The following is a 15448-nucleotide window of genomic DNA, read 5'->3' on the forward strand; positions in this document are numbered from 1 at the left end:
ATGACATGGGGTGGGGAAGCACAGACTGAGTGAGGGGTAAACGTGGTATGAACACTGTGAAAATGAATATAAAAAGTGGTTTCTCCCAGCAGCTCAAGAGGCTGAGGCAGGAGGATCCCAAGTTCAAAGTCAGTCTCAGAATTTTGCAAGGTCCTAAGCAAGACACTGTCTCAAAACACAAAAATAAAGATAAAAAAGGGCTGAGGACATGGTTCAGTAGTTAAGCACCCCTGGGTTCAGTTGCTGGTCCCCCTTCAAAAAACAGGTTCCTTCGGGGGTCTGAGAAAATCTGAAGAAGTACATTTAACTCTGTTTTCAGCGGGTAAGGACAGTTTCCTCACTCTCAATAAGCTAGAATGCAAAGAACTGATATTTTCCCACTCCCCAATGCCTTACAGAAGGATCCAAGGTAGTTCCTTTGACTGATTTAAAGGAGGGAAAATGAAATTAAAAGGTATTCTTCAGCTGAGGGTGATAACTTTTGCACAAAATATTTTCCATTCCGATCTTTGTTGGTTAGCTGAGGAAAGCTCAGTATCTCCTGCAACTCCATTTCTCTTGCCTTGAGGGGATAAAAATATACTTCCTATTGCTACATGTGCAATCCTAGGGATTCCCTCTAAATGCAAAGGACAGGTTGATCCCAAGGCTGTCCAGCTACCGCCCTAAACCTCAGCTACTTCCTTAGATAAATCTCTCCCCTACCTCATGCACTTTCTTAGTAGGGAAGAGTAAAACCACGAGGTCTGTCCTTTTTTTTTCCCCTGGGTGTATGTGGTACTGGGAATTAAACCCGAGGCCTCACACTTGCTAGGCAAGTGCTCTATCACTGAGCTACATCCTCAGCCACAGCAAGATGTTTCATATAGGATTATTGTAAGAATTAAATAAAGTATGACCTAAAATAGTGTCTGGAGCATAGTCCATGTTATACCCCTAAGTTAACGTTATGATCATAACAATACTCTCCATTTTCTTACTTTCTACTAGCTCTTAGTTCACTCCAATTTTCCTTATAACCCATGACTCACAGTCGTAAGTAGCTCCTGCTAAGAGCACCAATAACCTCCACATAGTCAAGCCTAATGAACTATTTAAATCCTCATTTCACCCATTCGCTTCTTTGTTGTTCTGGCCTCTGCAACACAATGGTGTCTTGTTTTTTCTTTATTTGTCTGGCTACCATTCTATGTCTTTTTCAGGTTCTTCTGTTTTTTTGCCCAGATATTTGATCTGAAGTTACTCAAGATTCTTGGTCTTTTCCTGGTCCTGGGTCCTCTTTTCTCTCTAGAAAATATCCTTCAGGCCTGTGGCTTCAATAACTCCTTCCTTGCTCTCTCATCTGAATTCCAAATCCACATATACAACGGCCTTCTAGGCATTGCCATTAGAGTGTTATAAAGTTAAATTGCTTGCAACATGTGAAAAACAAATTACTTATGTTCTGCCCTAAACCTGAGCTTCCTGCATAGCTTCCTGTCTCAGCATGTTATACCATTTGTATAAGGTAAAATTCAGGAATAATCTTTGATATAGTTCTTGGTCCATTTCTGATCTAGTTCCAAAATGTAGTGATGTTTTCCTCTTACGTATCCATTAAGGGCAACCACTTCTCTGTTCGACTGTTACTACCCCAGGTGAACACAGCAGAATTAGTACAACAGCCTACAACTCCAATTGGTTCTGCATCCTCTCTGTGTCTCCAGCCTCACAGTGCAGCCAGACATAGCTCTTCAAATTCAATCCCCACGTGCCTACAGCCTCTCTTTCTGAAGACCCTTTAATGGTTTTCTGACACTGTTGAAATAAAGGCCATGTCCCCACAATGACCCGCACTATTAGTGTCCCTCAGTTCCTCAAGCACGTTTATACATTTCCACCTCTACACTCGTGGTTGTCTCCATCTGGAAGTTTCTCAGAGCCCACACTTGACCTCCCTCTGTCTAGTTAACATCTATTCCAACGTCAGACTCTCCTCTTTCCATAATGCAACCTCACTGGCTCATCAGTACAGTTTGGTTCATTTGCTATTTGTTTCCGCCAAAGTTCATTTCTTTCAGGCCATTCGATCAACTTTCTAAAACATTTTTCATTTCGTTAGATTAATCCATGGTTTTCTTCCCAAGTAAAACTTATGCTCCCATGAAGGCAGGACTGTTTCTAGTTTCATCCCTATTTTTCTCCAGAATTTACCAGAAAGCCTGGTCTAGATCAGGAACTCAACAACATTTCTTGAATGAGTGAATGAATGATTTCTCCATCCTAGATTAAGTTATCAGAATATTTCATGATTCTTTGCAAAAAAACTCAAATCGCCTCCAAAGCTTGATCTCATAAACAATCCCAGAAATAAATTTTAGGGTTATAATTGCATTTTTGGCTAACGCATAGTGAGAATTCCTTTTTAATAGACATGGTCCTTCTACAAAAATGAGATTCATTAAAGTAAAAGTTGAAAGAATTTATGTAAACAGCCTCAAATAAAGTACACAAAATTCAAATGAGAGCAAGGCTGCAATTAATTTGAAACTAAAATTGTATTCTTGCAACAACAAAGTTATAGAAAAATGAGTCATTAAGTAATTGCTATTGTGACATAACTTCATGCTACAGTTGAAGTACTTTGCACAGCTGTAATCTCCAGCTACCTTGAGGTTTGTCACATTCTTTAATTTTCTGATTGATTAAATGGATTATTTGACATTTTGGCAGATCAGAGAAATCACTGAATAACAAAAGTCTCCTTTCATTCCTCATTATTTGCTCTCTTTGAGCTCAATGCAAATTCTTTAGAAACAAAGGTGTGATATTTCCTCTTCTGTAATTTTATTTCAGTCTCGTATTTTTACAGATAATAGTAGCAGTTCTTCCACAACAATTTCACATTATTAACTTCCATATCACTCTCTCTAATTAAAATGTAATACATAATAAGATATGAACTTCACATCACACTGAGACTTTTATATTCTTGTCGTTTGTATAGAGGATAACATACTTTCATATTCTTGTCATTGGAACAGAGGATTTAGGAAAAAAACTCATCGATGATGAAAAATTTCTTCAATCTTGGCTGTCCATGTATCCTTGGGGACGATAGGTATTTCCAGGTGGCCAGTTAAGTGACGGATTGGACAGTGTTTGCACTGATTGAACTGGCCAGGGGAGAGCTTTCTCGTGCCAAGATCATTTTCTGTAGTGTATTCAGTTAGTGCTGATTGTATAAATACTGCCGAGTAGCCCTCCCTTTACTGGCCTGTCTATAGATCTCCATTCTCAACCTTCGCCTAACCTCTAACTTGCACAAAGTTTCTCAGGTAGCCTCCCTAATCAGATTCTTGTGCCTACTTGAGGAGAGAGGGTGTTTTCTACAGGGCTGATTGACTATAAAGGCTACCCAAGCAAACACTGCTTGGCTTTCCACTATCCCACAGGGGCTGTGTTAGGCATTAGAAATAGACACTGACTTCTTTTTAGCATAAGATGCTCGGACTCAAGTGGGAAAAATAATTACAATGCAATAAAATAACTGCTCTATTAGAAGATTCGACCCAGACTTTGTAAGCAGGGAATGGCTTGTCAAGGAAATCACACCTGAGCTTGAAATTTGAAGGGTAAGTAGGAGGAAACATGGCGAAGGAAGGTGGAGGGGGAATGTAGAACATTTAGCCTGAAGTGCCAGCAGATGTTAAGCTTGCAAACACCATCCATCAGGACAAAAGTCAAGATACCTAATCAATTCAGTCCATAGCTGGCACAGGCTATCAAAGAAGAGGTTCAAGGAGAGACCCAAAGGTTCTATCAAAGAAAGAGTTATATTTTATCTTGAGTGCAGTAGAGAACCACTTAAGATTCAGAGACAGGGAGGACTGTGATCAGCTTTGCTCCTCAGGAAGTTCTCTCCAACTGCAGGGTGGAAGGAAAAGATAAGGTAGGGGCAAGGGAGACCTATTGGGAGGCTGCCACAGTAATCCAGGAGGGAATTTATGGGAACCTGAACCTACAGTGGTAGCAAGGGAGATGGGGACGACAGGGGACAGATTAGAAAGCTATTAAGGAGAAATATTAGGCAGGAGTTTACCACTGATTGAACTCAGGCAGGGAGGGGAAAAGGAGGGTTAAGGGCAACCCTTTGACGTCCTTGGTTTCCTGCCTGGCTAGCATTACATTCCATGAGATAACACATGCTTCCTATTGACAGTGCTAATTAAAAATAGCTGGGCACACTCCTGGGTCCTGGACATTTTAAGTAGAAGTATTCCATAGGATTCTTTAGTTGGAAACCTGCCTCTCTATGCAAGAGATTATAGACCGTGACCCTCTTCCTTCACAAGGAGTCTTCAGTGGGGCGGCCTTTTATGTTCTTATGTCCTCTCTCCCTTCTGAACTTAGCTGTGTGGTAACAGAGATCAAACTGTGCTTTAATTATCTCATTACCTGAAGGTTTTCTCCATCTGAATGCGAGTATCTTTAAAGTGGGAACTCCATCTCGTAAATCTTTACTCAGGCATTCATGAACTCAACCACGTGTTCACTGTTCCCAGTGTCCACTGTGTGTCAGGCACCAGTTCATTGTGTGCTCAGGACACTACATGGTGCCCGGCACGTCGGAGTCCTCAATGAACGTTTGGTGAATTGAATTCAGCCTTGCATATAATTTCTTTGGCTACCATTCGAAGATTTTCCCTCAAATGTGAGTGTAAGTTTTCTGTAACACATTCAAGTGCATTTCTGTATCATCCCAATCCAAACTTTCTTTTTAACTCACTGCCATGACTGAATCCAGTCATGGAGGAGCACATTTTTCACTACTTTATTGATGTCTTACCCTTCTGGTTGGGCTGTATTTTGGTAGCACTAAATATACAAAAGAATAATGCCCACTGTTTTTCCAAGATAATAGTGATTAATCCTTGATGCTTTGCAATCATCTGAACCTGTGTTCAAATCCTGGCCTTGTCACTAATTAGTAGGATATCACGTGTATTTTGATTAATTTTCAGAACGTCCATTTTCTCATCTTCATAAAGATGGGGCTACTAATAGAACCTACACCACAGGATTTGGCAAGGAATGAGAACTAGTAAGAGCTTAACTCAGTAATTGACACACACAACTAACTAAATCTACCTATAACAATTTCATTTATGGAAATGATTTTGAACTTCTCCACATACATTTAATAGTTATGGAAGATCTATTATGTATAAAATTTTCTATCATGGAAGACATAAAGATCCATCTCTTAAATCCAGTAAAAGAAATAAAAGTAACAAGTAGACAAATTACCATTCAAAAAAGCATCTATTAAGTGCTATATGCACAGTTCATTGCTGTTTATCAACATAACTTTTATTTATTTTTAAAATTTTTTGAATGTTGATAGACCTTTATTTTATTCATTTATTTATATGTGGTGCTGAGAATCGAACCCAGTGCCTCACACGTGCTAGGCAAGCTCTCTACCACTGAGCCACAACCCCATCCCTTAACACAGCTTTTATAAAATATGATATTGGACCTTTACCCAGAAATTTAGATTCAGTTGGGCAGGGCATCTGGTAATTCTTAATGTATACTCCAAGTGGATCTATAAGGAGCAGGTTTCAGAGTCACAGAGGTAAGAAATCAAATGAGGGAGAAATTACTTCTGACTGGGATTTCTGAAGGTTTTGTATAGAAATTTATCTTGGGAGAGGGGTATGATTATTTTAAAATTTAATTAAGCATCATTCTTTTTTAAAGATTTAAATTTTTTTTTAATTTTTACAGACACATTTCGATTCATTGTACACAAATGGGGTGTATCATGCTTTTTGTTATAAACAAGTATAATGACAAAGACTGTTTTGAAAAAAAAATAAACAAAACCCCATTCCCACATCCTGTTATTCTTTCAAGACAATATCTTTATTTGTATATACTTATAGATATACTTATTTGTCATGCTAAAGCAGTTATCTTCAATAAAAATGTGTTGCATCAAAAATTCAAGCAGCCAGACTCAGTGGTGCATGCCTGTAATCCTGGAGGCTTGGTAGGCCAAGGCGAGAGATCTCAAGTTCAAAGCCAGACTCAGAAATTTAGCTAGGCCGTAAGTGATTTAGGAGAACTTGTCTCAAAATAAAACATAAAAAACGGCTAGGATTGTGGCTCAGTAGTTCAGTTCCCCTGGGTCCAATCCCTGGTACCAAAAAAAAAAAAAAGAATTCAAGTTACACATGATTTTTAAATTTCCCAAGCTCTACATAATGAAAGTTAAAAAGATGCAACTTGGGGCTGGGGAGATAGCTCAGTCGGTAGAGTGCTTGCCTTGTAAGCACAAGGCCCTGGGTTAGATCCCCAGCACCCAAAAAAAAAAAAAAAAAAAAAAAGATGCAAGTAGAAGATAGAAGAAATTTTAATTTTTCATTTAACCTAACATATCCAAATATTATCATTTCAACATATAATAAATATAAAATTAGTAAGATACAATACATTCTTTTGCATAGTAAGTCTTGAAAATTCAATATATATTTCACATTTGTAATGCATTTTAATTTGAACTAGCATCATTTGAATGCTCAATAGCCACAAGTGACTGATGTCTTCCATTTAGATAACATAGTTCTAGAAGGTCTGACTTATAACAAAGAAAGTAGAGATTCGGGAGTAGCCAATACACTTTAATAATTATTATTGTTATTGATATAGATATCTAGTATAAGACAAAGTATATGAAATCAGACCATAGTGTGGATTACCTCAAGTACTAGGTTAAGCAATTTACATTTTATTTAATGGTCATAAGAAAGCACTGACAATTTTTAGTAAAAATATGCAGTTGGAGATGAGATCAATTATAAGTTTACAGGACAGGTAATTTTGGCATGTATTCCAGAGGAATGAGAATGAATGGGAAAAAATGGGATAACATTCATTAAGACATGGTGATTGCATAATGTGGAATTGCACAGAGAAAGAATAGTCAAAGATGGTTCCTTGGCAAATGGGAAAATCAGGGATAAGAATGGATCCAGGGGTATAGTAGTGGTTCTGGTCATTTAATCAAATTTGAGATCTAAGCAAGATAGCTTTATGATCCAAATATCTAGCTGTTACCTAGAATGAGAATTGAAAACAGAGAACAGAAAATAGAGGAGCTCTGTAGGGGAATATGAACTCTCATCAAATACACGAAGAACTGGTATCTGGGGAGGGACACAGTTGATCACTGAGGCTCTGCAGGGCAAAAGTTGTGCCAGTTGGTGAAATTATAAAGAGGCAGATTTTTAGCTTCAAATGTAAATAAATTATCAAATACATAGATAATTGCCCATACCTGAAATAGGTGACCTCAAATCCCTTGGCCCTTCTTTAGAGCAAAGGAAATATTTGCAAATAAAGACACATGTAAAATATGGGCCAGATACTTTGCTTCCTTTCTAACTAGATTTTGTGTCACTTCTGCAAAATTATTTAAGCTCTGATTTTAAACACACAACTGAGGTAGACTGCTAGCCTCTACTAATGTTTATTTCCAAGTCTCTGAGCTTCACACTCATTTGTAATAGTTTAGCCATTGGCAGACAGATTCCATAAGCTTCTTCTGATTAGTTCTTCTTTTGCTTGCTCTCTGAGTCTTTCTGGGAGATAGGTTTTCTTGTTACATGGTCCCTCTGTTCTCCAATCAGAGTTCCATCTTCCTCTGTCTTTCTTCTGTCTATCCTACCAATGAAAACTGATAAGAGAGGGTATATGGTTTGGCTTCTAGACATAGAATTGATGACTACTTTTATAACCTTCTCCCCTTTTTTAATGAACCAAAATCCCTGAAAAGGATATTCATTCAATTATAGGGTTATATTTTGGTATGTTTTTTGTTTAATTTGAGAAAGTTAAAATCTAAATCTGCATAAAGTCTATATAATCTCTCTCTATATATATCTCTATCTCTATCTCTCTCCTTTCCTCCTTCCTTCACTCTTTCTGTCCCTTCCTCCCTCCTGCCTTTCTTATTTTTTCTTCCTCTTCTCTTGGATATTTATTGTTTTTATCTTAATATTGACAATACTAAAGATAAGAAAGGGGCCTCAATCTTGCTCCTACTGGGGAGGACTCTTTCTCTCACACTCTCATCTTTTTAGATAATAGACAGGATTCGGGGAGGGTTTGAGGCCTTCTAGATGATGTTGTTTTCTTTTGGATTTGTGGGTCAACTCTTGTAGGCAAAAGAAGTTTGATGGATTCACACGGCAGAGGTTGTTAATTACAGCTTCCTCCATTAGGAGAGAGAGTACAGTGAAGTAGCTAAGAGCACAGACTTTGGAGTCCAGCTAGTAGGTTCAGTTCTAGCTTCACTACTCATTAGCTGTGTGTCCTGGATTGAATCATGTAACTTCTTTCTTCTTCCCATTGATAACCTGTAAAATGGGGATACATTTTTTTTTTCTATATTCATGTGACTGACACTGAGGATACAGCAATAATAAAAATAAATTGTATCTCTGCTCTGATAGTGCTTATAGAAGAAAGATGTAATTTGTTGGGTTGTGAAAAGAGCAAAGAAAAATAGAACAGGGTAAAGGTATGGAAACTGATGGGAGGGGTACTAATTTTCATGGCCTGATTGGGTAAAGTCTTTGCAAGGAATGACATTTCAGCTAAGATCTCATAAATATTTCAGCGAAGCATATCCAGACTGAGGGAATAACTAGAATAGACCCTGATAAAGAAAACTTCTCTTATTGTTTAAGATGTAAGAAGACAACCAGGTAGGTTGAGAGTAGAGTGAGAGAGAAGGATGGACGGAGGTGAAGTTTAAAAAGGTAGAAGGAAGACAGATTATTTATGGCATAGTCTATAGTGCAAAGTTTGGGTGATTTTCTGAATGAAATGATAAACCTCTGAAGAAGAGTCAGGATTACAAAGTATTTTGCTGGTGTACTTGGAATTCTATATGAAGTAGTCATTTATGGAAGTGAGGGAAACTCGAGAGAAAAGTATAATGGTGAGTTCAAGAGTTTATAACAAGATGCATTAAATTTTAGATGCCTATTGAATTTTTAATTGGAAAATCCAAATAGGAAGTTGAATATAAACATTCAAATGTAGCTGTGAGTTCATAAGAGATGAGGATAGACTTGGTCATTGAACCCGATAACAAAACTGTCAATACTCACCTGGAAAAAAATATTTCAATATTTCCACTTCTGTGAGAGGACGAAAACCTGAAATCAGGGAGTTATTGAAAGAATGGAAGACTCTACTTATGACTATGATGGAAAATCTGGAGTCAAAAAGAAAAACATTTAGATATCCGAGAGATACTAGTACTGATAGTACTAATCAGCTAAGGTCCCAGGAGAAAGAATGTGTGTTGAGGTAAGCTCACTAGTTGTTGTTTTTTTGTCTTTTTATGCATTTGCTTATTAGTTACACCTGGGAACTTGGAGATCAAGCAGGAGGTTATAGCCCAGAAATTGTGCAGGTAACAGAACTTTGGACAGTCTAATGAAGCTACAGAGACAAAAACTTATAGAGAAGAGGAAGGAGCTGGATTTTAGGATTTCTGGATTCAGAATTTCACTTGGGAACCCTGAAAGTCTTCACCTGAAGAGTAAAAACACCCAGAAAAAGATCAACCTTTGCAAAGAGTGAAACCCCCACTTATCTTGGTCACAGACTGAAGTATCTTCTAGAAGTAAAATTAAATTCTCTGGAGTAAAGTTGTTCAAAAGAATTTTGTATAATGATGGAAACATCCTATACCTGTGCTATATAATTAGGTAGCCACTAGTCACATGTGGCTACTGAATACTTGAAATGTGACTACCATGACAGAAAATTATTTTAAGTTTAATTCAATCTAAATTAATTTATAAAAAAAGTATCCTTAATTGACATTATACTGTTCAGTGTAGATATTGAGAAAGAAAACATCATCTAGATCTTCAGATTCTCTTATTTTTTATATATCATGAGTATTTTCAGTAAAATGTTACCAAGTTTATCAGATTATAGGAGTAAATGAAGAAGAGATAAGAGAAAAAATTATTAAGAAAGAGAACCATAGAGATATGATTCATCTATTCAAAGAGAGAATTACAGTACAAAACTGAAAATAGAAAAGTAGGAATGAGTGGAACAGAACAGAATGTTTAGAAACTCAGGGGATGAATTTGATCATAGATTAGAAACTACTGATACAATTAGTGAACTAGAAGATACACCATTAGAAAATATCTAGATTAAAGTACAAAAAAAATAGAATAAAAAGCATAGAGAGGTATCAAAAAAGTATATGAAACACAATCAAAACCTCTACATATAATTGAAGTGTCAGAAGGAGACGAGAGAATGGAATAGAAATAAATAGGCAAGACATAAGAAGTTTCAAAACTGATAAAGGACTTCAAACTACATTCAGCAAACCCCAAACATTCCAAGTAAGATAAATGTAACAAAACTACACTTGAGCATATTACAGAAAAAATGTCCAAAAGTAAAAACAAGGAAAAAAAAAATCTTAGGAGAGCTAAAGCATGGGGGACTGCATTAAATACAAAGTGCAACAGAATGACCACCGCTGACTTCTAAATGGAAATTATGTAAGCAGAAGAACAATGGAGCATCATTAAAAGACTGAAAATAACTTCCAACCTGGGCTTCTATATCTAAATGAAGATATTCATTTAATGTTTTTGTATAAATAGCAAAAACTTGCAAACATAGAGGCACTAAAGGAAGTGTTTTATGCAGAAGTATTTTTACAGTTGTTTTGGACAGATCATTTTGAACTCAGATTGAAGCACAAAAGTCCCAGAGAAATGAAATCACTAGAAAGGGTAAAATATGGGCAATACATACTAAACAATTTAATTTCTGCCTGAGGGCAAGGAGGGGTGAGCTATGATGACACAAATTTTAGGATTCTGGACTTTTAAAAAAGAATCCTGTTGCTCCCTTTCACATACCTGTGTCTTACACCCTATATCAGTTCTTTGTCTAACTGAATTTTAGCACTGTTATCTCTTATCATTCCAATAAAACTCAGAATAAATCTAGTCACAGTTCTGGGCTGGTTACCAGGTCACTCTTCTAAACCTAAATTGACTGAATTAGAACAACCAGTGGGAAAGTTAAACATAACAAAGTGAGGCATTGACAAGAACCTAAATAAAAACAATGATTTTATGTTGAACCCCTATCTGTGTTCTCTCATTATCACACTGGAAATTGCATTAAATGATATACCAATTCTAAGTATTTTACTCATGACCATTTTTGTTTTAAGACAATAAACTGGACCACATACAAACACGAGATTTGCATCCTAGTTTTCATTTCCCTAATATTTGTAAGAACTTCACTTCTTTAAATGCTTTTAGGGCAAGAATATAAAGAATAAAAATATGATAATGAACCAAACACTTGAAATGGAAGTATTCTTTAGAAATAATGAAATTAGAAGGACCTAAAGGTTTCTTATACCAGGGAGTACTGGAGATTTGGAGAGGGGTGGGCTGATTTTCTCCTTCATCCAGAGCTCTTTTGGTGTTCAGTTATGATCATATTAGAGGGAAGGCTTCCCAGATTACATGAAAATGGACAAAATATTTCTTGAATTTAATGGCAACCTCTGATCTAGTGCAACTCCTCAAAGAGGAAATGCTTTAAGAGTGAAGAAAATGGACTGAAAAGTTTCATCTAATATTGTGGAGCTTCAAAACATTTTTTTTTCCTGCAAAGAAAACCCTAAGCTTTATCTAGGAGGAGTGCTCATGGGTGAAACCTTACATTAGTCAGGCTGAGAAAATTACCTGGATAATTTCACTGGCAAATAAATCAGTAATCTGGAATGATTTAGCACAGGACTAATGACACTTTAGATCATTTTAAGTACAGTTAAACTTCTTAATTACAGACACTCTCGAAACTTAGAAAAATTGCTACAATAATGGCATGTCATTAATTCTGAGGAAACACAGCTTCCTGGGTAACACCTGCTAGGTACATTCAGTTGCAGGTTAACATAGAGCCTTAGAAATTAATAGTTTCCTTTCTTTTAAGTGGCAGTGAACTCTTGAAATCTCTACTCAGGTATGCCAATTCCATAGTGGTTCATTTCAATGGTAGGTTTAATGCTCACATTTCAGAACTTTCCAGAGGTTGAGGAAAGTCAGTACAAGTATATTGGTCCAAAATAGGCAGAACCTCAGAACTATACATTCTACAACTGTACATCTTAAGAGGAGTGAAGAGTGATCAGTGTAAGACCATAGAATAGAAAATAAAAGTTGGTTCTCCCCATATAATTTTTTCACTTCCAACTATAAATGTAGCATAAACAGCAATGTTCTTTATCGCTTGATATGTCTGCTAAGATAAGAAGCATATTTATGTTCATTTTCTTCTGCTTTGATCAAATTATCCTTCAGCTTTAACTGAAAGTTTTCAGATCTTCTGGTCCTTAGAATTTAGGCAGAATTTTGCTCTCACAAGCAACCAGTGTTACATAACCTCAGTATGTGCCATAAGGCTTCTCTCCACTGTCATTAATTTACACTTTAAAATATTCACATTCATTTAACATTTTGTATCTACAATAATGTTAGTGGATCCACAATTGTCTCAGTTTTTATTTTAACTTTATAATGGATTACTACTTTTATTATTATTATTATTATTATTAGTAGTAGTAGTAGTAGTAGTAGTATCAGGGATTGAGACCACAGGTGCTTAACTACTGAGCCACATCAACCCCCCTTTTTATATTTTTTTAAATTTTGAGACAGGGTCTAACTGAAGTTGCTTAGGGTCTCGCTAAATTGCTGAGGCTGACTTTGAACTTGCAATCCTCCTGCTTCAGCCTCCCAAGTTGCTGGGATTATAGTCATGCACCATCTAGCTCGGCTTTTAATGTGGAAATTTTGTTTCTGTTATGCTCTCTGCCCTACATCTATGAACATTCACCCAGGAGCCCTATGGAGGAAATTTTTATTCTTTTCTTGCTATTCTAAATATTACTAGTCTACTAAAAGATTTCTTCATCTGAACTACTACAGACTTTCAATCTTAGTCCCTTTAATTTTATTTATCTTACTGCTTTGATACTTTCCCTTCAGTTATATATTCTTGAGTAAAATAACTTATTTTACAAATTCTTCTTTTTTCCCTATAATTAAAGCATTTTTGTTACAAAAAAAGTGCCAAAGTTTCTTAAAATTCTGGCACTCTCTGATTCCTAAAGCACTCTTTTTATGAAATCATCTCCCTGTTTAACATTCCATGTTTCCCCATTACCTATATTATAAACTCCATTAGTTTTAAACTTAATGAAATGTTCTGCTTTAAATGTCTCCCAACTTATCTTTTTGGTATCTTATCCTTTTGTTTTGATCATGCTCCATGAATGGCAGGCTTCATACCATGTTCTTTCCACTCCCATGATTTTTTTTTCAAGTAAGTCTTAAAACATTCCCCCATAGAGAATTCCAGGAGCCCATTATAAATAGGAGAATACAATCTGAGACAATAAAATAAGCATGTTTGAAGTACTTAAATAGATTAAAAAAAAAAAAAAAAGAACAGAATCAAGAATGGAGAATATTGAGGAAGATTTGAAGAAGAGTCAGGTAGAATTTCTAGAATTAAAACCTAAGTGGACAGATTAAAGCAAATACTAAATACAGATGATAAGAGAATCAGTAAACTAGAAGATTGATTTGTGGAAATCAACTAGAACACAAAACAGAGATGAAAAAATAGAAAGCTTGAAAGTACGTTTAGAAGATATGAAAGCCAGATTGAGAAATTTCATTCTCACCTCAAATTAGATTTTTAAATGAAGTGAAGCAGGTTAGAAGGTAATCTCAAGGAAATAGTGGCCAGAAGTTTTTCATAATTAAAAAAAAAAAGCTTGTAGATTTAAGAAGTCTTTATTTAAAATCTGTTGCAAAAACTAAGATAAAGCTACTCAACATAGATTCTCATGAAATTGCAGAATATAAAAGATAAGTAGAAAATATGATATGGATAATGAAAAAAATAGATTATCTTCATAAGAGTACATTAGAGTAACAGTAGATGTATCCATAACAATAGATGTTATAATGCCAAAGAAGAACATCTTCTGTCAACCTGAAACTCTATACCCTACTAGATTCCCCATTATCTACATTATAAATACCCTACTAAGTTCTTCACAAGAATTAAAAAAAAAAAAAACCTCTTTAGGAAACAAAATAATAAAATTACATAAAATCATTCTCATCTCTGAAAAATCAAGAATTTAGAATGCATTGTTACCTTTAAGGAATTTATGTATCATGAAAAAAGGTGATACATTCTGTTTGCCCCTTATTTTCACTCTCTTATGATTTTATATTATGTATAATAATGCTATCCTTTCTCAACTTTTTTTCTGATTGATAGTTGTAAAACCTCGCCCTGAACTGGGGATGTAGCTCATTGATAGAGCACTTGCCTGGCATATGCAAGGGCCTAGGTTCAATCCCTAGCAACACACACACACACACACACACACACACACACACACACACACATGCACACCAGCCTTGATCATACTTCTTTTGACTCAAAGATTCTCCGAAGTCATACGTTAGTTAGCCTCTGGTATCATGGCAAAATATCTGAGACAATCAAATTATGAAAGTTTTATTTGGGCTCATGGTTTCATTCCATGGTCAGTTGACTTCACTGATTTTTAGGCCTATGGCAAGGGAAAACATCATGGCAGACAGCACCTGCTGGAGCAAAACTGCTCACCTCCTGACAAGGAAGCAGAGAGGAAAGCCCAGGAAAAGATAGAGACCTCAAGACACATTCCCAAGGACCTACTTCCTCCAACCAGGCCCCATTCCCTAAATTTCCACTGCCTCCTAGCAACCCCCTAAATTAAGGATCCATCGATGGATTAATCCATTGATAAGGTTCATGTTCTCATAATCCAATCACTTTCTAAAGGCCCTACCTCTGAAGATCGCTACCTTGGGTACCAAGCCTTCAACACATGAGCTTTGAGGCAGCGTTTCAGATCTAAACCATGACAGGTCGGCTGCCTAACATCATTAAAATCAGGGGTCAGCAAAATTTTCTCTAGATATTTTGCATAATCTATAAGTGTTCTAGGTTTTGTGAACCATATATGGTTTCTGTTGCATATTCTTCTTTAGTGGTTTTTATGTCCTTTAAAAAAAAATCTAAATCACTATGAGATATAGAGAAACACAATAGGCAGGATTTTCTAGAAATATCTTTTGTTCACCCCTTATAAACTTTGCACTTGTTCTCCAATATCATCTATTTTCTGGCACGGTTTCTTCTAAATACTATACTTCAGAACACCCTATTCTGATGCATTTAATAGAATAAAATATGCTCTCCAAAATAATAACAAAATATACATGTGTATATATGCATATACTACTTTTTTGTGTTTGTT

This window comes from Sciurus carolinensis, chromosome 4, assembly GCF_902686445.1.
Source record: "Sciurus carolinensis chromosome 4, mSciCar1.2, whole genome shotgun sequence".
Classification (NCBI taxonomy): Eukaryota; Metazoa; Chordata; class Mammalia; order Rodentia; family Sciuridae; genus Sciurus; species Sciurus carolinensis.